The 23091-nt window shown below is 37.9% G+C and overlaps 1 protein-coding gene across 11 annotated transcripts in view; it reads left to right on the top strand.

The window, feature by feature from the left end:
* The window catches only part of HMBOX1 (homeobox containing 1), a 195041-nt gene that overhangs the window by 143986 nt on the left and 27964 nt on the right, over positions 1–23091 (top strand). The window lies entirely within an intron of this gene.

The following is a 23091-nucleotide window of genomic DNA, read 5'->3' as shown; positions in this document are numbered from 1 at the left end:
TCTTTCACTTAATATAGTGTCTTCAGGGTCAGTATTTCATTCCTTTTTATTGCCAGCTGATGTCCCGAAGTATATGTGTTGTTGTTGTTGTTGTTCAGTCACCAAGTTGTGTCCATCTCTTTGCAACCCCATGGACTGCAGCACGCCAGGCTTCCCTGTCCCTCACCATGTCCCGGAGTTTGCCCAAGTTCACATCCGTTGAATCAGTGATGCCATCCCACCATCTCGTCCTCTGTCTATACCATATTTTATTTATTCATTTATCAGTTAATGGACATTTGGGGTTGTTTCCACTTTTTAACTATTTTGAATAATGCTGCCTTGAACATAACTTGTGTACCAGCAGAATTGCTGGTTAAATGGTAACTCTCTTCTCACCATTTTGGGGAACTGCTGTATTGTTTTCCTAAAACAGAGTCACCATTTTACATTTCAGCCAGCACCATATGACAGTTCCAGTTTCTTGTCAACACTTATTATCTGTCTATTTGATTATAGTCCTCCTAGTGTGTGTGAGGTAGAATCTCATTGTGGTTTTGATTTGTGTTTCCTTAGCTAATGATGTTGAGCATATTTTCATATGCTTATTGGCTATTTGCGTATTTTTGGAGGAATGTCTGTTTAGATCCTTTGCACATTTTTGAAAACATTTTATTTGTTTTGGCTGTGCCTGGTCTTAGTTGAGGCATGCAGAACCATTAGTTGCGGCCTGCAGGATCTTAGTTCCCTGACCAGGAATCAAACCTGTGCCTCCTGCAGTGGAAGTACAAGTCTTAACCACTGAACTGCCGGGAAAGTCCTTGTGTCATCTTTTTATATTGAATTGTAAGATTTCTTTATGTATTCTACATACAAGTCCCTTATCAAATATATGGTTTGCAAATATTTTCTCCCAGTCTGTGGGTGGTCTTTTCACATACTAGATATAATGACCTTTGAAGCATGCAAGTTTTTACTTTTGATGAACTCCAGTTTATTTTTTTGTATGCATTGTCTTATCTAGGAAGACTGTACTAAATCAAAGTCTCCAAGATTTATTCCTGTGTTTTTTCCAAGAGTTTTATACCTTTAAGACCTATATTTGCCTTTGATCCATTTTGAGTTACTTTTTGTGTATGATGTGAAGTAGGGACTCAGCATCATTCTTCCACATGTGAGCCATCCAGCACTGTTGAAAAAACTTTTTTCCATTGATAGTCTTGGCATGCTCTCATGTCAAATCAATTGACTATATATGTGAGTGTGTTTCTGGACTCTCAGTTCTATTCCATTGATCTATATATGTCTAGTCTTACAACCTATTTGTAACTCTTGCATTATAGTATTGATAAATTTTGCTTTCTTCTTCTGCAAAGTTATTTTAGCTATTCTGGGTCCCTTGCATTTCCATATGAATTTTAGGATCACCTTGTCAGTTTTTAATAAGAAGCCAGCTGTAATTTTGATGGGAAAATCCTGTAATCTTAAGTTTGAATTATAAATAATAGTAAGAATTAGTTACGTTTTCTCTTGGGAAAAAAAAAGTGGGAAGAGGGTATGTTACTTCTCATCTGTACCTACTCAAAAGGCCTGTAGACAGCGATCAACCTAGTAGAAATTAAGCATGCCTGGGGCCCAAGTTGTGGTCTAAATACCATTAGCAGTAGGAGAAATATCTGATTCCAATCCTGGGGCAGGAAATACAGTGATGAGACTGGACATTATGTTAAAACAAGAAGGCTACTGCAGATAAGTGAGTGATTTCAAAAGAACTTAGGGGCTAACTTGAAGAGACTCCTGTTGTCCAAAGAAGGGAAGAGTTTGAACACTAGTAATAATAACAATTGTAATATTGAAGCTCATCAAACTGATTAAAAATCTCTTTGTAATAATGATACTAAAAAAATTACTGATCGCACCTAGAGAATTAGCCACCCAACTAAATATTTGAAGGCATGGAGAATGTAACCTGCTCTGCACATATGAACTTTGATTTACAAGTTTTTCCCTGAGGAAGGATTCCAGCTAATAAATGAAGAAGGAATGATTAGAGTTTCATTATTTTGCAAACTCTGAAGGAAATAATCTGACAGTGATCATTGATAGCTGCTAACATCCCATAGAAATAGATAAGCAGGCATTAGGTACCTCTTAGAGGATATTAACAACACCGCTTATGGAGTATCCTTCTATCAAAATTGAAACTGAATCAAATCACATCTCTAGATCCAGCTGCAAGTTTTTAGGAAATATGGAACAAAGTTCTGTTAATCAGTACCATGGAGATTCAAGTCAACCAGATTCATGACGTGAGAGACCCTAAGCATAATAACTCGGTTTCTTCAAGTGTTTAAAAGAAAAACAACTTCAGCCAGGTGAGGAAATTTGAACCCTGACTGGATAAATGGTGATTCTTGTTTCAGTTATGATAATGGTTGCTTATATGTAAATGTTGCTGCGTTTATAAAATTAGGGTTCTTGTCTTTTAGAAACATGTACTGAAATGTATTATAATAATATGATAAAATGATACCTGGGATTTACCTCAGAATAACACAAAGCATAAAGATAGGGGCAAGGGTGCGTGCAAAACAGGAGTGGTGTCAGTAAGTTACTGATTCTTACAGTTGGGTGATGTTTACCTGGGGATTTATGGTTCTCTATACTTCTGTAGATATATGCGTGTTAAAGGACAATCTAAATTTTGGGTCAGATCACATGGAACTAGGAGAAATGTAAAGCCTTCATATATCACAAAAACTCAACTATACAATGTTATCTAATAGTAACATTTACTTGATAAATATTTGCTTGTCAATGCAGTAGCAGCAGTACAGTGGTGAACATTGTAAACTTGTTCCTAGAGAGTCAGGTTGGAGAGACAGAAGTTAATGAAATAATCATAAAAATCAAGGTAAAATTGCAATTGTAATACATGTATGAAAGGAAAGGTACATTGTGCTTCAAGATCTTATAATGGGGGATGTGGTAATTCAGGGCTTCCCTGGTGGCTCAGATGGTAAAGAATTTGCCTGCAATTCAGGAAACCTAGGTTTGATCCCTCAGCCAGGAAGATACCCTGGAGAAGGGAATGGCAATCTACTCCAGTATTGGTTGGAGAATTCTGTGAACAGAGGAGCCTGGCCTGGTGGCCTACGGTCCATGGGTTGGCCAAGAGTTGGACATAATTTAATTAGGTCGAAAGGAAGTGGGGGCTTCCCTGATAGCTCAGTTAGTAAAGCATCTGTTTGCGATGCAGGAGACCCCGGTTCGAATCCTGGGTTGGGAGGATCTGGTGGAGAAGTGACAGGCTATCCACTCCAGTATTCTTGGGCTTCCCTTGTGGCTCAGCTGGTAAAGAATTTGCCTGCAATGTGGGAGACCTGGGTTCGATCCCTGGGCTGGGAAGAACCCCTAGAGAAGGGAAAGGCTACGCACTCCAGTATTCTGGCCTAGAGAATTCCATAGACTCTGTAGTCTATGGGGGTCTCAAAGAGTCGGATATGACTGAGCAACTTCTACTATCACTTTCAAAGGAAGGAGGAAAATATTGCAGGTAGAAAAGAAAACTATATTCATGTAGAACTGTGCTCTCTGATGGTGGCCAGCTGTGGCTATTTAGATTTAAATCATATAAACTTTTAAAACTTTAAAATTCAGTTCCTTAGTCACACTAGCCACATTTCAAGCACCCCATAGTCATATATGGTTACTGACTATAGTTTTAGACAGCACAGATATGTAACATTTCTATCATCACAGAAAAGTTTGATGGGCAGCTCTAATACAAACCAACTGTATCTCATCTCTGACAGAAAAATAATGGTTAATATTTGACCCATAATGATTTGTTTTTATTTTTCTCTTTACTCAAAATCTTAAGGAATATCCAAATATAAATTAAAACCCAAACATTAAAATGTTTCAGAAAATTTTCTGTGTGACCATGATAGAAACATAAATATTTCACTAATTCACATATAAAATTATTACACTTTTGCATCCTTTTCCACATCTGGCCCTGCTTTTCAAAGTACAAAATTGAATAATTCATCACTTATAATGATGAGTCTTTTCTCTCTAATTAGCATTCATTCATTCATTCATTCACCTTTTCATTAAACATGTATTTTATACACTCCATTTGGTCTCCTGAGTTGCTTAATTGTAACAGTTGCTGTATACATCCAAACACACATACATATACACACAGATTACATGCTGTTTATTTGTTAAAGAGATCAAGGTATTTTATCCTGTTGATTTTCCCACATTTTAGATTTGGACAATTACATCCTCTTAGTGTCTCATTACATGACCCTATGTTTTCTGTAGATGGGTAGTTAGAGTCCTGCTTAGATTCTGGTTCAATTCTTTGGCATATAACTGGTGCTTTGTTCTTCCTATTACATCGTGTAAGGAGACACACAATATCTGCTTGTCCCCCATAATAAGTAGTTGTTGCTCAGTCATGTCCAACTGTTTGCAACCCCCTGAACTGCAGGCACCAGGCTTCTCTGTCCTTCACCATCTCCCGGAGCTTGCTCAAACTCACATCAATTGAGTTTAACATACCATCCAACCATCTCATCCTCTGTCGTCCCCGTCTCCTCCTGCCTTCAGTCTTTCCAGGCATCAGGATCTTTTCTAATGAGTCAGCCCTTTGCATCAGGTGGTCAAAGTATTGGAGCTTCAGCATCAGTCCTTCCAAATGAATATTCAGGGTTGATTTCCTTTAGGATTGACTGGTTTGATCTTTCCTCTCATTAACTCTCTTTTTTAACATCTATTTTTACTTATTTATTTATTTGACTGTACCAGGTCTTAGTTGCATCACAAAGGATCTAGCTCCTTGACCAGGGATTGAATCCAGGCCCCCTACATTGGGAGTGTAGAGTCTTAGTCATTGGACCACCAGGGAAGTCCCTTCTCATTAAATCTTTAGTTGCCTAGAAGTATATTTTTTCATAAACTTGGAGTGGAGAGATACAGTCATCTAAATAATTATAGAACTAAGGAATGAATGCTATTGTGAAAATGGTTGATTAAATTTATGGGGTCTTGAGATGCAGGCAAGCAGAGGAGAGAGTCAGGAAGACTTTACCAAAGTGATGACATTTTGGCTGCATTTTGATGGGTGATGAATAGAAATTCACCAGTCCGAGAATCATAGAAAGGATAGTATGACGTTAGAGACTTTCTGTGGCCGAACATAGGGTTTTTCATCAGGAGCATCTCTACTTAGGACTTCATCGTACTATGCACTCTATAATTAAATAAAACCATGCTTAATTAAACCATAGCTTTGGTGTTCAGGCTTTATCATAAAGGAGATGTACCTGATCAGATTGGTCTGTTAGATAATGTTAGTAGGAGTATGGAAGATGGGCAAGACATCAGCCAGCTAAGTATGTATGTGAGCTTATAGCATATACCTAGAGCCAAGGTAAAATAAATCTAAGTTGTAGTATCTGCCCTCAAAAATCTTGATAATAATAGCTTTCCATTTTACTGTAGGATTCTACAGTCTATAATTATTGATCTTATTGATAATTATTTTGCATGAGAAGTGAATTTATTTAATCTACACAGTTCTGTACTATGGAATTTTATTATTTATAATTTATATATGTAAGTGCTTCAGAGGAAAAAAGTGACTAGCTTATATGTAAATGGGTTGAGGAGGGATATTTGGAGGCTGTTAGGGTAATCTATGCATCATTGATGAGGGCCCAAATTAATAATAATAAAGCAAAAGGAAAGACAGTAGATAGTAGACAATAGATATCAGAAAAAAATTGCAGGAAAAAATCAACCTAACTTAGTTACAGATTGAACATAGAGATAACAGAGCAGGAAGTGTAAAATAATTTAGCAGTGGTGACGCTCAAAGAGCATTTATCTGGGAGATACCCTCTGCACCATTAGAAAATAGTTTGAGTTTGGTCAAATCATTTAATGTCTCTTAACCCCCATCACCATATTTATAAAAAGAAGAGTTAAGTACTGTGATAGATAGTCATACAAACTTGTGGTTTAGTCCCATTTTCACCTGATATTAATCTTTGGAAATTTCCGTTTTCTGTTAAATGAAGTTGGTTATTAGAGTCAAGTGAGATAACATAATGTAAAACACACAGTAGAATGCCTTTCTCGTGAGCAGTATTGAGCACATGTTCTCTTTCTACCCAAATTCCTTCCTCTAAGAGCTCTGACTGTGAGAGCACCTCGAGATCTCTGTATGAGCAGATTTCAGTGGCCCTAGACATGGAGATTCAGGGGTCATCAGTGGAGTAGATACAGATAGAGCCATAAGTCAGAATATACCGTTTATACATTCATTTCTTCTGTTTCTGTGTCTTCGTTTATACTGTGTCTGCATTTTGAGAAGAGTTATGAAGAGCTAAATATGGCTGCAGAAAAACTTAAAAACCCTTCTGACTGAGCTCATTTGAAATCCATGACCATGAACCTCAAGTGGCTCTCTAATTCTGCCAGACAGTCATACTATACCTTCCTGGTTCATTCTTTCCCACTCTTCTAAACCATTATTTCACACTTTATTCTCTCTGCAGTCTCCCCATCCTGTCACACAATGATCTTTCTTCCCATTTAAATGAAGAAAGTGAAGGACTTAAAGGAGAATTTCACTAACTACCCTGCTGTTCATATGTAACACAAACAGACTGTTGTACTACTCCTTACCATCCCTGCAGCACTTCACTAACAGTCCTGAGCACATATCTTAGTGGTGCCTGCCTTACAGTAGATTTATGTAGATTTAAATAAAGATACTGATATAATTAATACACGGGCTTCCCTGATATAGACATATCTATATAGATAGATCACCTTTTTTTGGCCTTTTTCCACTCTGACCTCATTGCATTGTCTGTACCACATATTTGACTTTTAAAATATCTAGTTCCAGAAATATTCCGTTTATATGAAATACCCAGAATAAGTAAATATATACAGACAGAAAGTAAATATGTGGTTTCCCAGGATAGGGGAGGTTAGGGACATTGTGGGGGAGGATGAAGACTAAGGAAAGAGTGTTGGGTTTCCTTTTGGGGTGATGGAAATTTCTAAAACTGATTGTGATAATGCTTGCACAACTCTAGATGTACTGCTAAGTCACTTCAGTTGTGTCCGACTGTGTGACCACATAGACAGCAGCCCACCAGGCTTCTCCATCCCTGGGATTCTCCAGGCAAGAACACTAGAGTGGGTTGCCATTTCCTTCTCCAGTGCATGAAAGTAAAAAGTGAAAGGGAAGTCGCTCAGTCGTGTCTGACTCTTCGAGACCCCATGGACTGCAGCCCACCAGGCTCCTCCGTCCATGGGATTTTCCAGGCAAGAAAGAGTACTGGAGTGGGGTGCCATTGCCTTCTCCGATGGATATACTAAAAGCTACTAAAGTGTACAATTAAAGTGGGTGAATTTTGGGGTATATAGCTTTAAAAAAAAAAAGTTATTTAGCACAGTATTGGGAGTCTCACATATATTGATCCTCCACATTTAAGTCTCATAACAGTCCTGGTTTCTTCTTTTTCTACTGAGGCAACCAGGGCTCTTCAGAGGTTGAATACCTTCCCAGGGCCACAAAGCTAATAAGTGGCCTGGCCACATGTAGAACTTAGACAGTGCTTCCCATAGATTTGAGTTTTCCTTATTAACTAAGAGGAGTATATTTTTATTTGGGTTTACATTGACTGTTTTTAATATATGGACTTTACCTTTGATAATTCTGAAGTCTGATGCTACTAGATTAACATGGGATGCAACCTTCCTTGCTTAGGAGCTTTATGGAGATTGTAAATGGGAAGAGAGAAAACAAAAATGAAAAAATGATTGATAATTGTTGAAGCTGGGTAATAGGTACATGGGAGTTCATGGGAATATTTGTGTAGTTTTGAAATTTTTGTAATCATAAAAATTTTTGTAATTAAAAGATAACAAAAAAATAACAGGGGGACTTGATTAAGATTTTGATAGACAAAATAGAATTAGATAATTGACTAATATTCTTTCAATCATTTATTTATAGAGCATCTGTTGTGTGCTAGCACTGAGCCAGGCTTACCTCAAGTGGTTTACATATTTACAAAGGGAAAGAGTATCATCCGTATCATATATCTGAAATCCCTACAAATACAAATAACATAATGTAAGACTCAAATGTGATTTTTATTCAGCAAACCTAACTGTCCCTTTGTTCGTCCATTCAACAGAGGTATGAGGCAGATTGCTAGGGATGTTGCGGATGGATGTGTTTGAGGGTGAAGACATAGAGGATTATGGATGGAGTAGACCTGAAGTGTCTTTAGGGTTTATGGTCAGAAGCTGTGAAGGCCTTGCGGCCCAAAAGCAGAGCATGTGATGACTCTTCCCCCTTTTAACCTTTCTGCCTTTGGTACTGGGGATTCTTTCAGCTTTAGAAGCAGGTGTGTCTTCAAAGAGTGTTTAGATATTTGACTGAGACACAAAAGAGTGAGACCTGACTATTGTGCCTGTTCTGGTTCAAGGGAGAAAGGTCAAAAAAATCTTGAGTCTCCTTATATAGGTTTTTCAGCCCAGTTAACCAAGATAGAGCAGCAGCAACTTGAAGAAAGCTTTGACTAGACACAGGAATAAATAAGAGCACCCTGGGACATGTGGAAGCAATAGTACCCTCTTTGGAGCTATATATATGTTTATAGATTACTTACTACTGTTATTTTTCATCAAGAGTAGCCGAATGATGAGACTGTACCTGGGTGTGTCCAAGAAAATGAAGGCAAAATGAATCTCTCTGTGTGTGTTTGTAATTAAGACTATTTCATTTGTGTTTTTTTACAGAAACAGTACACCTATGATTTGTTTTTTGTTCCTTTTAGATTTTTTTCATGCTCATCTTCAGTGAGCTATTATAAAACAAAATTGTTACTTAAGCCCAGAACCCTCTGAAATTATAAGGAAAACATTTTTTGTTGTTGTAACCTTTGTCAATCTCCAAAACAACTTCAGAAAATTAATCCAAGTTATTCTCCCCAAGAGGCAAAGAATCAGTATTCAAAATTTCAGCTTAAGAGTGTCTCTTCCCCTCAAATTTAAGAATCTGAAAATTGTTTCTTCAGATAAAAGTTCCTCTTTATGAACAAAAATAACTTCATAGCCACAATGCTATAACATACCAAAATTAAGTCTTAGCTCTAAATTTGCTGTCACTTCTGTTAAGCTGACATGTTATACAGTCTGAATGTGAAATCTGAAGCAGAGACCTGGGTCTAGTACACAAGTGCATTTTATATAAGTCTATTGTACATCCTGGGAGAATTAGCATAGAAGAGACAAATATGTTTGTAAAGTGTGTTTCTAGAATGTTGCTTGAGGTTTCTGTAATTTAATTCTCTTGGTCTTTACAGCATTTTGGAATTCTTCCCAGGACAGTTTATTAGTACTTGGATTTTGGTTTCAGTCTCTTTCCTTTCTCCTTTTTACTTTTAATTTTTTCAGTGAGTACTTGGACTGTGAAGGTTAGGAAGACCAATAGTTCCAGAAACTAAGCTCTATATTTAACTGCAGACTGGGTGTGGCTCAAAAATTGCAATGCAAGCTTGCTAGTATTTTGCCAGTCATCAAAACCCTGACCTGCAGGGAACATTGCTTTTCCTAGTCTTCTGACTCTGAAATATGCTGAATTTTGATGATATATGGTGTGCACTTTTGTGTGTGTAAATAAAATAGAGGGTCATGTAGATTCCAACTTGAAGTGGTTCTGGAAGACTTGTTTCGTCTGTATTCTTTTATAGTGGGACTTCCCTGGTGGCTCAGACGGTTAAGCGTCTGTCTACAATATGGGAGACCCGGGTTCAATCCCTGGGTCGGGAAGATCCCCTGGAGAAGGAAATGGCAATCCACTCCAGCACTGTTGCCTGGAAAATCCCATGGACAGAGGAGCCTGGTAGGCTACAGTCCATGGGGTCGCAAAGAGTTGGACACGACTGAGCGACTTCACTTCACTTCACTTCACTTCTTTTATAGTAATCTCAAATGATATTAACCTGCCCTATATTCATGGTGCCACTTCCCATTATCCTTTTATTACTTTTAATTACCACTGTGCAATTTAAAAATTTGTTACACAGGAAGTCTTCTCCACTACATCCTTCATTTCATGAAGCCACATTTTCTTTTAATGTTTTTATTTTGCTTGGCTTTGAGACAGTTTCCTAATTACCATAAAAAAAGGAGAAATAACTCTTTGTTCTCCTAGTAAAAATTTCCATCATTTAAAAAAAAAACACTCTATCTCTTGAGGAGAATCCTATTACTTTGTAAAAGGGAAAAATAATCAACTTTTCCTCTTTGGCAGGATCCTTTTGTATCCTTGTGTAGGGTAGCTTCCAGTATCATTTGGTGTCATTCATATTATGCAGATATCTGTGGAATAAGAGACCTGCTCATTTCAGTAAGATTATACCTAGCCAGAAAAAAATTTGGAGTAGAAATTCTTATAAGTGCTTTCCTAATATTGCTTTTCCGAGAGATGGAGACCCATCCAGGTGTTTCTTTAAATGACAGCTCGTATCATGTGAACTATAAGGGGACTGTTTTGCCTTTGTTGTACAAAAATATATAAACTGCATCTGCTGACCACTGATGTGGTTTAAGCAACATTTAAGAACCTTCCTGTGATTTCATTTGCTTGTATTTAGTTACCATTTGTACAGAGAATAAGGAAAAGACCCTAAAGATCATCTAGTTCAAAGTTTGTTTTTTAAAACAAGAATTAAGAAGTTAATTAAATTAGCTAAACTCCAGAAGAAATGAGTTTAAGTTGTTTATTCTGAACCCATAACCATGTGAACCATAGAATCTTTTTGTTAAACTTTCCGTTCTTTCACTTTTTTATTTTTGTTAGATAAACATTTATTGTCTGCTATGTGCTAAGTCATATGCTAAGAATTGAGATGCAGAGATGAATAAAACAAAAATCCTTATTGCATTTAACTTCTTCCAGTCTGTGTTTCTTTATTCATCTCTCATTTCTCTCAGGCCCTCTTAATCTTCCTTTTTCCCCTCCTAAATTCCTTTCTATATCTTTCTCAAGATACCTCACTTTCTGTTCTTTATCTTGCCAGAATATTTTATTTTTTTCACTTTTTTTCTCATACTTTCTTTTAAGTATGCTTCTTGCCTGCCCGCCTTTAATTCTCAAAATTGCACTGCTGTATGATTCTGAATAATTTCTTGTTATGTGTGGAGCCTTTGTTCTTACTAAGGCTCAGTGACTTTCGATAGGAAAATACTTCTCACCCTAGAAGTAAATCTTTGAAAACTAATTGCTTTGTATAACTACATGAATGAATAGACTAGCTTCAAAGAACAAAATCATCTCCATGATAACCAAGTTCTATGAGAAGACCAGTTATCTAGAATTTCATTTACATACACACACACACTCTATATATACACACACACATATATATATAAAATCTCCACATAATTTATCTCAGTACCTTGTTTGGTCGTCAGCTTGTATTTCAGTCCCTCAGTATCTCCGTTTCTAGTAATGAAATAACTTAAGGGTATTACGGCCTGAAAATGCAAAGAAATCATTGTTCACCTACCTTTTATCAGTCAAGATAATGAGAAAATTACTTCCTTCTTCTTTATAAAATGAGAAAACTAAAAACATTTCTCACTGCTTAGAAAAAGTTTGCTTCTCCTATTTTTCATTTTATCTCCCAAGAGTAAAACTTCCTTCAGTATTTTACAATAGCAAAGAAATTTGCACCTCATTTCCATCTTGTTATGTTGCTGGTGAATTGAGTGCACTAGGTAAAGAGAATATCTTTTTCATATCTAGTATCAGAGGCCATGTGTCTGACCAAGATAGCAACTATGGATAGGAAATTCAGAGAATTTGTGTTCAACTTCTTTACATTTAACTATGGCAACTTTGGGGCAAGTCACTAAGTTATTACATGAAACATAGCAGTAAAGTAACAGATATGACCTGTGTAATTTCAAAGAAAAATGTGAATGAAATAATGTTATGCAATAGAATAAAAATTGCATTACTACGATAATGAAAAAGGAATAAACATAAAGATTGGGAGCAGCAATAAAAATTTTAAGTACATGCTGCTGCTGCTGCTGCTAAGTTGTTTCCGTCATGGTTTGCCCTAAATGTCGAATAGTTTGTACACTTGAGGTTACTTTTTGTCTTTCTGTTTGTTTCTGATGCTATGGTGGTTAAGAACACAGACTTTTTTGTAAGTTATTTAGTATAATTGATCTACAGCATTGTGTAATTTCTATTGTACAGCACAGTGATGCCGTTATACCTTTACATATATTCTTTTATCATATTCTTTTCCATTATGGTCTATCACAGGATACTGAATATAGTTCCCCAGGTTGGGAAGATCCCCTGGAGAAGGGCATGGCAACCCACTCCAGTATTTTTGCCCGGAGAATTCCATGGACAGAGGAGTCCATAATGGTCAAAAAGAGTCAGACATGACTGAAGCAATTTAGCATTCATGCACATGTTACACAGCGGGACCCCATTGTTTATCTATTCCATATATGTTAGTTTGCATCTGCTAGTCCCAAACTCCTAATCCATCCCTTCTCTACCCCAACTCTCTCTTTGGTTACTGTAAGTATGTTTTCTGTCTGTGAGTCTGTTTCTGTTACATTGATAAGTTCATTTGTCATATTTAGATTCTATATATAAGTGATATCATATGGCTTGTCTTTCTTTTTCTGACTTAGCTCACTTAGTATGTGAAGTACTTACTTCACTTAGTAATCTCTAGGTCCATCCATCTGCAAATGGCATTATTTCATTCTTTTTTTGGCTGAGTAGTACTGTGTCCCGTATCTTCTGTATCCATTCACCTGTAGATGGACATTTAGGTTGTTTCCATGTTTGGCTATTGTAAATAGTGCTGCAGTGAACACTGGGGTGCATGGTTTTTTTTGAATTACACTTTTCTCTGGATGTATGCTCAGGAGTAGGATTGCAGGATCAAAACTTCTATACTGCTTTCTGTACTGGCTGCACCATTTGACATTCCCACCAACAGTGTAGGAGGGTTCCCTTTTCTCCACACGCCCTCTAGCATTTATTATTTGTAGGCTTTTTAAGATGGCCATTCTGACTGGTGTGAGGTGTTGCCTCATTGTAGTTTTCATTTGTATTTCTCTAATAATAAGTGATGTTGAACATCTTTTTATGTGCTTGTTAGCCTTCTCGCTTCCTTGGAGGAATGTCTGTTTAGGTCTTCTGCCCAGTTTTTGATTGGGTTGTTTTGTTTTTGTTAGTGAGCTGTTGTATATTTTGGAAATTAAGCCTTTGTTAGTCACATCATTTGCAAACATTTTCTACAAGTCCGTAGCTTGTCTTTTTGTTTTGTTTATGGTTTCCTTTGCTGTGTGAAAAGCTTTTAAGTTTGATTAGGTCTTGTTTATTTTTGCTTTTATTTCTATTCCCTTGGGAGACTAATCTAAGAAAACATTGGTACAATTTATCTCAGAAAATGTTCTGCCTATGTTCTCTTGTTAAGAATTTTATGGTGCTATGTCTTATATTTTAAGTCTTTAATCAATTTGGAGTTTGTTTTTGTATATAGTGTGAGAGTGTATTCTAACTTCATTGATTTACATACCCTTATCCAACTTTCCCAGCACCACTTGCAGAAGAGACTATCTTTTCTCTGTTGTATATTCATGCCTCTTTTGTGAAGATTAATTGATAGTAGGTGTGTGGTTTAATTTTAGGCTCTCTATTCTGTTCTATTTTTTAATCCATATGTCTGTTTCTGTACAAATACCATGCTGTTTTGATTACTATGGCTTTGTAGAATTGTTTGAAGTCTGAGAGGGTTATGCCTCCTGTTTGTCCTTTTTCCTCAAGATTGCTTTGGGAGTTCTGGGCCATTTATGGAAGAACATGGAATTTTTAGTTAGAAGGACTGGGATTCTGGTCTCAACTATCTTACTCACTAGGTATGTATCCTTAGACAAATTCCTTGCTATAAAATGACAATGACAGTCATACCTATCACATAAGAATGCTGTGATTTAATACTGAACAGCAGTGTATGTAAAGTACTACCCACGGTACACAACACACATAATAGGTATTTAATAAATACATTCCTACTAGGAAAACGAGAACTTTCAAACAGAATCCTGGGTTTCTTCAACTGGAATTTCTGAAGAGTTACCATTTTCCTAAGCCTCAGCCAATAAAAATCGATTTAGCATTTCTTTACTCAAAGTCATTAATCACCTCTGTGCCAGTCACTGCACAAGTGCTGAAACATATTTAAAGATAAGATTTTGCTCTAGTAAGTGTCAGTCTAGTGGAGGAGTCTGGTTTTAAAATACTCACTGAAGAGACAGGCACCAAGTCCAGCAGGACACAGAAGAGAATGGTGTGCGGAAGGGCCCCACGAGGTGACTGAGCGAGGCCCTACAGGGCGGAAGGCTGGGAAAAGGAAGAGCAGCGTTCTTGGCGGTGGGAGCGGTATGTGCAAAGCACAGATGCGGGGAAAATTAGGTCACTGGAGTATATGGTTAGCCAGGCGGGAAATGAGGCTGGGGTTGCAGCCAGACTCTGGAAAACCCTTGTATCGCCACAATTGCAACATCTGTCTTCCTCAAGCATTCAAATTTGCATCCATCCAAAATATGGTTGTTCTAAAGCCATTGTTTACACTGTCTGTGCCACTGTCCTCTCACGTGTAAAGCGTTGACGATAGTCCTTTTATGACAAGGACTCAAATTATTTGTGGGGTTGGGGGTGGGTCTTTATGTCTAATATCTGTAAAACATCCTAGGAATCAAAAAGTTGAAATTGTTTCCGGAATTTTGCCCTTTCACTGCTGAGGGCCTGGATTTGGTCCCTGGTCGGGGAACTAAGATCCTACTGCATGGTACATCTGAAGGAAAAAAAAAACTGAAACTGTTTTGAAAATCTTCTCAGCCTTCCTTTTTAAAGACAGGAGCCAAAGTGATACTCCCTTTTCTATGTGACAAGGAAATATGTTGAAATTCCAGCCATTTTCACTTCAACTTTTTGACCCATTGTTTTTCCCTGCTAAAATCTGTATTATAAAGGTAGATAGATTATTTTAAAATTATAAAATCCAATTTTCCTACTGACTTCTGTTATAGCAGTACATTGTTAGGAAAAAAATGTGAGCCATAACTTTACCAGAATGAATTATTTCATCATCTGTTAAGTAAATTTTACTTGGTACTTAAGTGATGTAGTTCATGTGCCCCTACAGCCTAGGGTTTGGTTACAACCAGCTGGCTCAGAGGCAAGCAGATTGCTCTACATAAAGTCTGACATTGGTAAGTGTTGCCTGAACTTGATGGAACTGACTACTTAAGAAGACTCTACAACTGAAACAATATTAGAAAATGGTGGTTTCTATCTCCTCCACCAGACATATTAGACTTGGGGAGAGTATAGAGTAATACAATATTTTCTGATTTTGTTAAATTGTAAGGCATTGAATTCAACAATGAACAATAATTTGATGATTTAAAGTGATCCATTAAAAATAACTCAGAAACAGCAGAAAATTTGCTTCTAAATGCCTCAATGTCATTTTTCCTTAGCCTGATCACTGTATTATTTTCCCCCAACAGAAACAGCTCTGTGGGGCTTGAATTGGGTCCTGTAAAATCTAAGGGTTGTCTTGCCTTCACTGCAGCCCCTGGCAAGCTGGTCTTCCTTTTCCTCTCTTCTGATGTCATTGCTGTTCTAGGATAGAAAATGCTGCAAGAATACATTATAAATTTTGGAATTAATGGATGCTGGAAGATGAATTTTAAAAAGAGTTTAACCTCTTTAATACTCCTTATGGAATGACTCGGGTAGAACATAATGAACTACACCTCCCGTATCTCTGCAAATAGAAGAAAGTTCTTAACATTTATATAAGACAGCAAGAGCCTGAACATGACCTCATTTCAATCCATTAGACTATTTGAGGAAAAAAACAACAAAACTTTCCCACTTATTGACAAGTAAAGTTATCCCAATCCATTTCTCATAGCCAGTAAGAAGATGAACTGTCCTTAAATGCATTTTAAAATTGGCAAATTACACTTCCTGGTTCCTCTTTGGTCAACCAGAAATAGCCAGAAGAGAAATTATCATGATTTTTTTTTTTTTTGAGGCAGATTAAAAATTCTCCCCCAATCCTTATTTGGAATATGTGCCAGCAGTTTTATTTTGTGCAAACAACAGACCCCTCATTTCTCTAGTCCCTGAGCCAACTCAACCAGACAAAAGACTCCGTGTTCGTCATATTGCCCTGTGGCCACAGTTTACAAAGAAATGAGGTATAGTTGGGTAAGTATGGTGTTGTATATAATGAATCACCCAGTAAAGGTATGATTCATCCCAGAAGCAGATTTATATGCATCATATTATAAATATTAATACTGATGGAAATCAGTTTATGGACTAACTAGAAAATATTCACAGAAAATGAGTGAGCTTTTTCTTTTATAAACTCAACATTTATTGAGGTTCAGCTTCAACTTCCCTTGTGGCTCAGATGGTAAAGCGTCTGCCTAAATGCGGGAGGCCCGGATTCAATCTCTGGGTTGGGAAGATCCCCTGGAAAAGGAAATGGCAACCCACTCCAGTATTCTTGCCTGGAAAATCCCATGGACGGAAGAGCCTGGTAGGCTACAGTCCACAGGGTCGCAAAAGTTGGACACGACTGAGCAACTTTCTTTCTTTCTTTCTTTTCATCAGTTCAGTTCAGTCGCTCAGTCTTATTCAACTCTTTGCCACCCCATGGACTGCAGAATACCAAGCTTCCCTGTCCCTCACCAACTCCCAGAGCCTACTCAAACTCACATCCATCAGATTGGTGATGCCATCCAACCACCTCATCCTCTGTCGTCCCCTTCTCCTGGCTTCGATCTTTCCCGGCATCAGGGTCTTTTCCAATGAGTCAGTTCTTTGCATCAGGTGGCCAAAGTATTGGGAGTTTCAGCTTCAACATCAGTCCTTCCAATGAATATTCAGGACTGATTTCCTTTAGGATTGACTGGTTGGATCTCCTTGCAGTCCAAGGGACTCTCAAGAGTCTTCTCCAACACCACAGTTCAAAAGCATCAACTCTTCGGTGCTCAGCTTTCTTTTTATAGTGCAACTCTCGCATCCATACATGACTACTGGAAAATTCATAGCTTTGACTAGATCAACGTTTGTTGGCAAAGTAGTGTCTCTGATTTTTAATATGCTGTCTAGGTTGGTCATAGCTTTTTTTCCAGGGAGCAAGCATCTTTAATTTTCATACCTGCAGTCACCATCTGCAGTGACTTTGGAGTTCAAAGAAATCAAGTCCGTCACTGTTTCCATTGTTTCCCCATCTATTTGCCATGAAGTGATAGGACCAGATGCCATGATCTTAGTTTTCTGAATGTTGAGTTTTAAGCCAACATTTTCACTCTCCTCTTTCACTTTCATCAAGAGGCTTTTGAGTTCCTCTTCACTTTCTGCCATAAGGGTGGTGTCATCTGCATATCTGAGGTTATTGATATTTCTCCTGGCAATCTGGATTCCACCTTGTGCTTCTTCCAGCCCAGCGTTTCTCATGATGTACTCTGCATATAAGTTAAATAAGCAGGGTGACAATATACAGCCTTGATGTACTCCTTTCCGGATTTGGAACCAGTCTATTGTTCTAGTTCCAGTTCTAACTTGCTTTTTGACCAGCATACAGATTTCTCAGGAGGCAGGTTAGGTGGTCTGGTATTCCTATCTCTTGAAGAATTTTCCATAGTTGTTGTGATCCACACAGGCAAAGGCTTTGGCATAGTCAATAAAGCAGAAATAGATGTTTTTCTGGAACTCTCTTGCTTTTTCCATGATCCAGCAGATGTTGGCAATTTGATCTCCGGTTCCTCTGCCTTTTTTAAATCCAGCTTGTACATCTGGAAGTTCACGGTTCTCGTACTGTTGAATCCTGGCTTGGAGAATTTTGAGCATTACTTCCCTAGCGTGTGAGATGAGTGCAATTGTGCAGTAGTTTGAACATTCTTTGGCATTGCCTTTTTTTGGGATTGGAATGAAAACTGACCTTTTCCAGTCCTGTGGCCACTGCTGAGTTTTCCAGATTTGCTGGCCTGTTGAGTGCAGCACTTTCACAGCATCATCTTTGAGGACTTGAAAGAGCTCAACTGGAATTCCATCACTTCCACTAGCTTTGTTCGTAGTGATGCTTCCTAAGGCCCACTTGACTTCACATTCCAGGATGTCTGGCTCTAGGTGAGTGATCACACCATTGTGGTTAAATGAGTCATGAATCTCTTTTTTTGTACAGTTCTTCTGTGTATTCTTGCCACCTCTTCTTAATATTATCTGCTTCTGTTAGGTCCATACCATCTCTGTCCTTTATTGTGCTCATCTTTCCATGAGATGTTCCTTTGGTATCTCTGATTTTCGTGAAGAGATCTCTAGTCTTTCCCATTCTATTGTTTTCCTCTCGCTCTTTGCATTAATCACTGAGGAAGGCTCATCTCTCCTTGCTATTCTTTGGAACTCTGCTTTCAAATGAGTATATCTTTACTTTTCTCCTTTCCCTTTAGCTTCTCTTTTCTCAGCTATTTGTAAGGCCTCCTCAGACAATCATTTTGCATTTTTTCATTTCTTTTTCTTAGGGATGGTCTTGATCACTGCCTCCTATACAGTGTCATGAACCTCCATCCATAGTTCTTCAGGCACTCTATCAGATCTAATCCCTTGAATCTATTTGTCACTTCCACTGTATAATCCTAAGGGATTTGATTTAGGTCATACCTGAATGGTCTAGTGTTTTCCCTAATTTCTTCAATTTAAGTCTGAATTTGGCAATAAGGAGTTCATGATCTGAGCCACAGTCAGCCTCAGTCCTGTTTTTGCTGACTGTTTAGAGCTTCTCCATCTTTGGCTGCAAAGAATATAGTCAGTCTGATTACAGTATTGACCATCTGGTGAGGTCCATGTGTAGTCATCTCTTGTGTTGTTGGAAGAGGGTGTTTGCTATGACCAGTGCGTTCTCTTGGCAAAACTCTGTTAGCATTTGACCTGCTTCGTTTTCATACCGCTCCTTATGATAGACACTGGTTAGGATACAGTGATTAGCAATACAGATATGGAAATCATTGTTGATAGAATAGACATTCACAGCACAGACCAAGTTTGTCGTGTGTGTTTGGTGTTTGAAGATCTCAAAGTAGTGTAATATGAACCTGTGGGTAAATATTCTGCTTCTGTTTTAGTTGCCTTTTGGTTGAAGAACCATGTATGGACCTTGTAATTTCAGTGATAGCATACAAAAGTGGTCTTTTTGAAAAGCTGCATATCATAGAAATCTCAATCATAATGGTGCCTCATCCACATATTCTATTTTATTGGTTCCTACTTTGTCACATTGTCCACTTAAAGCCTGAGACAAACCTATAGTTCTAACCATTTTGAGACTGTCCTATAGTTCCCATCCTTCTGGGGATAGAAACATTAATTTGTCATCAAAATACCTTCCCTGGAACATGACTGTATGCCAGATTTGCTCTGATATCACTGTGAAGAAATTTATTGTGTACAATTAGTAAGATAACCTTTCAGTTCTGACAGTAATGCTGTAAATAGCATGTTTTTGGTCAAGTGTTATCAGAATTAATTTGACTTTTTAAAGGCAATTAAGCAGTCATTTATGTATATCCTGGGTAGTTTGATTGGCCAAACTAAAAACAGCAGCAAACCCATAACACAGGAAATAAAAAAGTAGGTTTAAGAGAAAGTAGCAAGTACCTTTAAATACAAGGTTTTGTTTCTCCCTCTTCAGAGAGGTATCAGAATAATCCCACCCAGTGAACCTCTGATTCTCTAAAGAATCTAAGCTGTTGTCCATGTTTGGTTTGCTATTTGTTGAGATTCCCCCGAGAGGACAGATTCTCATTTTAGATACAGACCATATCCTTTTAGCAAGAGGTGGTCATTTTGTAGAAGCGTAGTACTGATCATAAGAAAAAACATGCAGGAATCAGTGGATTGATTTTATCAATCTTGTTCTATTGATCTTCATATTATAGTAAATTGTTGGTCAGTAGTGTCAGATTGGTAAAGGGTGAATTTATAATTCAGTGCTTTATATTTAAAAATAGGCTCTCTGCCTCAGGGTTACTTGTACACCAAGTGTAAGAAACTTGACAATTCCAGATCACCTTGTGTGTGTTAGTTGCTCAGTCTGATTCTGCAAACCTGTGCACTGTAGCCCACTAGGCTCCTCTGCGCATGGGATTTTCCAGATAAGAATACTGGAGTGGGTAGCCATTCCCTTCTCCAGGGGATCTTCCCGACCCAGGGATCAGACTTGGGTCTCCTGCATTGCAGGCGGATTCTGGGCCACCAGGGAACCCTCCAGATCACCTTGCAAATCTTTGCTAATTCCTACTAACAAAGGCTGACAGAATAGGAAGATACAGCTGCTCTCAGCCAGAGGGGAAGCAGAGGCAGCAAGGGGCCTTGACCAGGCCTTGACTGAGATGTGGTAGATGCGGTTCACTCTCCCAGGTAACATGGTTTCCGCTAGCGTGAAGTTCACCTAATTATCACTGGCATTTGATAGTTTCATTAGGAAATTAGGAAATCCATAGGACAGCAAAACCAAACACTGCCCTCTTATGCATGTTCTTTTTCTTATTAAAATAAAATGTAGAGTGAGCAAACATTTAATGAATTCAGTGGTATGCAATCGAGAGACATGTCTTAAGAGAAGTACCATTTCCAAGTTGTTTTTCTTTAAGATGGTTAGAATTTGTCAGTTTTACTGTTTTTGCCTGACAAATCCAGAAAATTGCCTACATTCTTCTTTTTCAGTCTTCATAGGACTAATGACTAAAAGGTAATACATATTAGAAGGCAAACTTGTTCTACATTGTCACATAGAAACTCACACCAAATGACAGGATAAAATGTATTAAACACTCAATTCCTGAATTCACTGTTAACCTTGAAATCTGTTGATAAAATAGCAAGTAAGTTCTAGTGGCATTTAGCATGCTGCAAGTAAATATAACATTTAAACATAGAACCTTTGCAGGGAAGGATCTTGGGTGATGAAAATTTTATCTCAGGGCATGTTTCATCCATGGTATCTATAATTTTGTCATATATGGAATTTTCTTTTTTATATTAGTGAAGAAAAGCCATTGTGAGGATTTGGAAGCTTTTTTTGGTGCCAGTGTCTGAAGAGGTACCACTTTCTTCTACAATAGGGTGAAGTGAAGTGAAAGTGGCTCACTCCTATCTGACTCTTTGTGACCTCATGGACTAAACAGTCCATGGAATTCTCCAGGCCAGAATACTGGATTTGGTAGCCTTTCCCTTCTTAAGGGGATCTCCCCAACCCTGGGATCAAACCCAGGTCTCCTGCATTGCAGGCAAATTCTTTACCAGCTGAGCCACAATTAACTGCTAGATATATCCTTTAAATGTGTATGGATGTTGTGTTTCAAAGGAGAAGTCCCAAAGTTTATTAAATTCTCCTGCCCCAGTTAAAAAGGTAGCTCGGTGTTATTATGGTTATTATGGTCTCCAGAGCAATTACATTTCCTTTCCCAGGAGGAAAAAGCCCATAGGTGTAGCTGCAGTCCTGGGGCTGTCAAGGGGTTCTCACTAATGCTGTCACATTTTTTCTTCTGGGAGCTCTTGTGAAATTTATAGGAGTTTGGTTTAGGTGATTCATTGCTACGGAGATTTGGCATCTTAAAGGAAATCTGAAACAATACTATATCATAGCTAAATAATGACCACCATTCCTGTGGGCCCTTTGAGCCAAAGAACTGAGTGAGGAAACTTGAGTTCTGGGCTGTGTGACCTTGAACAAGTCAAGTCTTCTTTCTGGCTCTTCATTTGTCAAGTCCATGTCTTCATCTGCAAAATGAAGAGGCTGACTTGGTAATATCTCCTTCCAGCTTAAAGTTCTTTGATTCTTTGTAAGAATATACTCTGTAGTATATCTAAATCCATGTGTAATGAACTGTGTTATGGGATTTCATTGCATTTATGAATTAAGATTCCAAAAGTCAGCCTTTCATATATGAATCCTTTATAGGTCAGTACTAATTTTTCTACTTAAAGTCTTCCCTTTTCACAGGCTTTTCTATTCTAAAACTTTAAGATGCCGCAGAGTCTCAAAAACTTAGCTTCTGTAATAGGACTCATTTATATTTTAGCTTTTACTTGGTAAGTCATGTGAACCTCCCCAAAGTCTGATTTAGAGGGAGCCATTATTTAAGTCTATAGAATAAAAAGTGAACCCTTATTCTTAAAACATACATTAGTGTAGAACATCTTTTGTCATACTTTAGTGTGTTTACGTAACAAATGTTTAAAGTGTGAATGTTTGTTGCCAAAAAACATTAAGATAAACTAAGACATCTATTTAAAAATAATTTTGTGCAATTCTATTTTGCTCATGCTTTGGGAGAGCAAACTTTATTTTCAAATAATGCTTTTTTGATTACAAAATACTCACTACATAAAAAATGGGGAAAGGCAGGAAAATGTAAAGAAGAAAATTGAAATGCCCTCAACACCACAGATAATCATTAATATTTTGGTGTGTTTCTTTTCAGCCATTTTTCTGTTATGTATGTATCTGCATATCTTCTAAACAGAAGAAGGTTGTATAAGAATATACCATAATTTTTTACATGCTGCTGCTGCTGCTGCTAAGCCGCTTCAGTCGTGTCCGACTCTGTGTGACCCCATAAACGGCAGCCCACCAGGCTCCCCCGTCCCTGGGATTCTCCAGGCAAGAACACTGGAGTGGGTTGCCATTTCCTTCTGCAATGCATGAAAGGGAAAAGTGAAAGTGAAGTCGCTCAGTCGTGTCCGACTCTCAGTGACCCCACGGACTGCAGCCCACCAGGCTCCTCCGTCCATGGGATTTGCCAGACGAGAGTACTGGAGTGGGGTGCCATTGCCTTCTCTGAATTACCTAGAGAATTACCTAGTTACCTAGTCCCCTGCAGTTGAACATGTGTGTTGACAGCTGTGTCTAGCTCAGGTCCTTACTTCATAACTGCTTATGT

Source organism: Bos javanicus, chromosome 8, assembly GCF_032452875.1.
Source record: "Bos javanicus breed banteng chromosome 8, ARS-OSU_banteng_1.0, whole genome shotgun sequence".
Lineage (NCBI taxonomy): Eukaryota > Metazoa > Chordata > Mammalia > Artiodactyla > Bovidae > Bos > Bos javanicus.
This window is presented reverse-complemented; position numbering and strand designations above follow the sequence as displayed.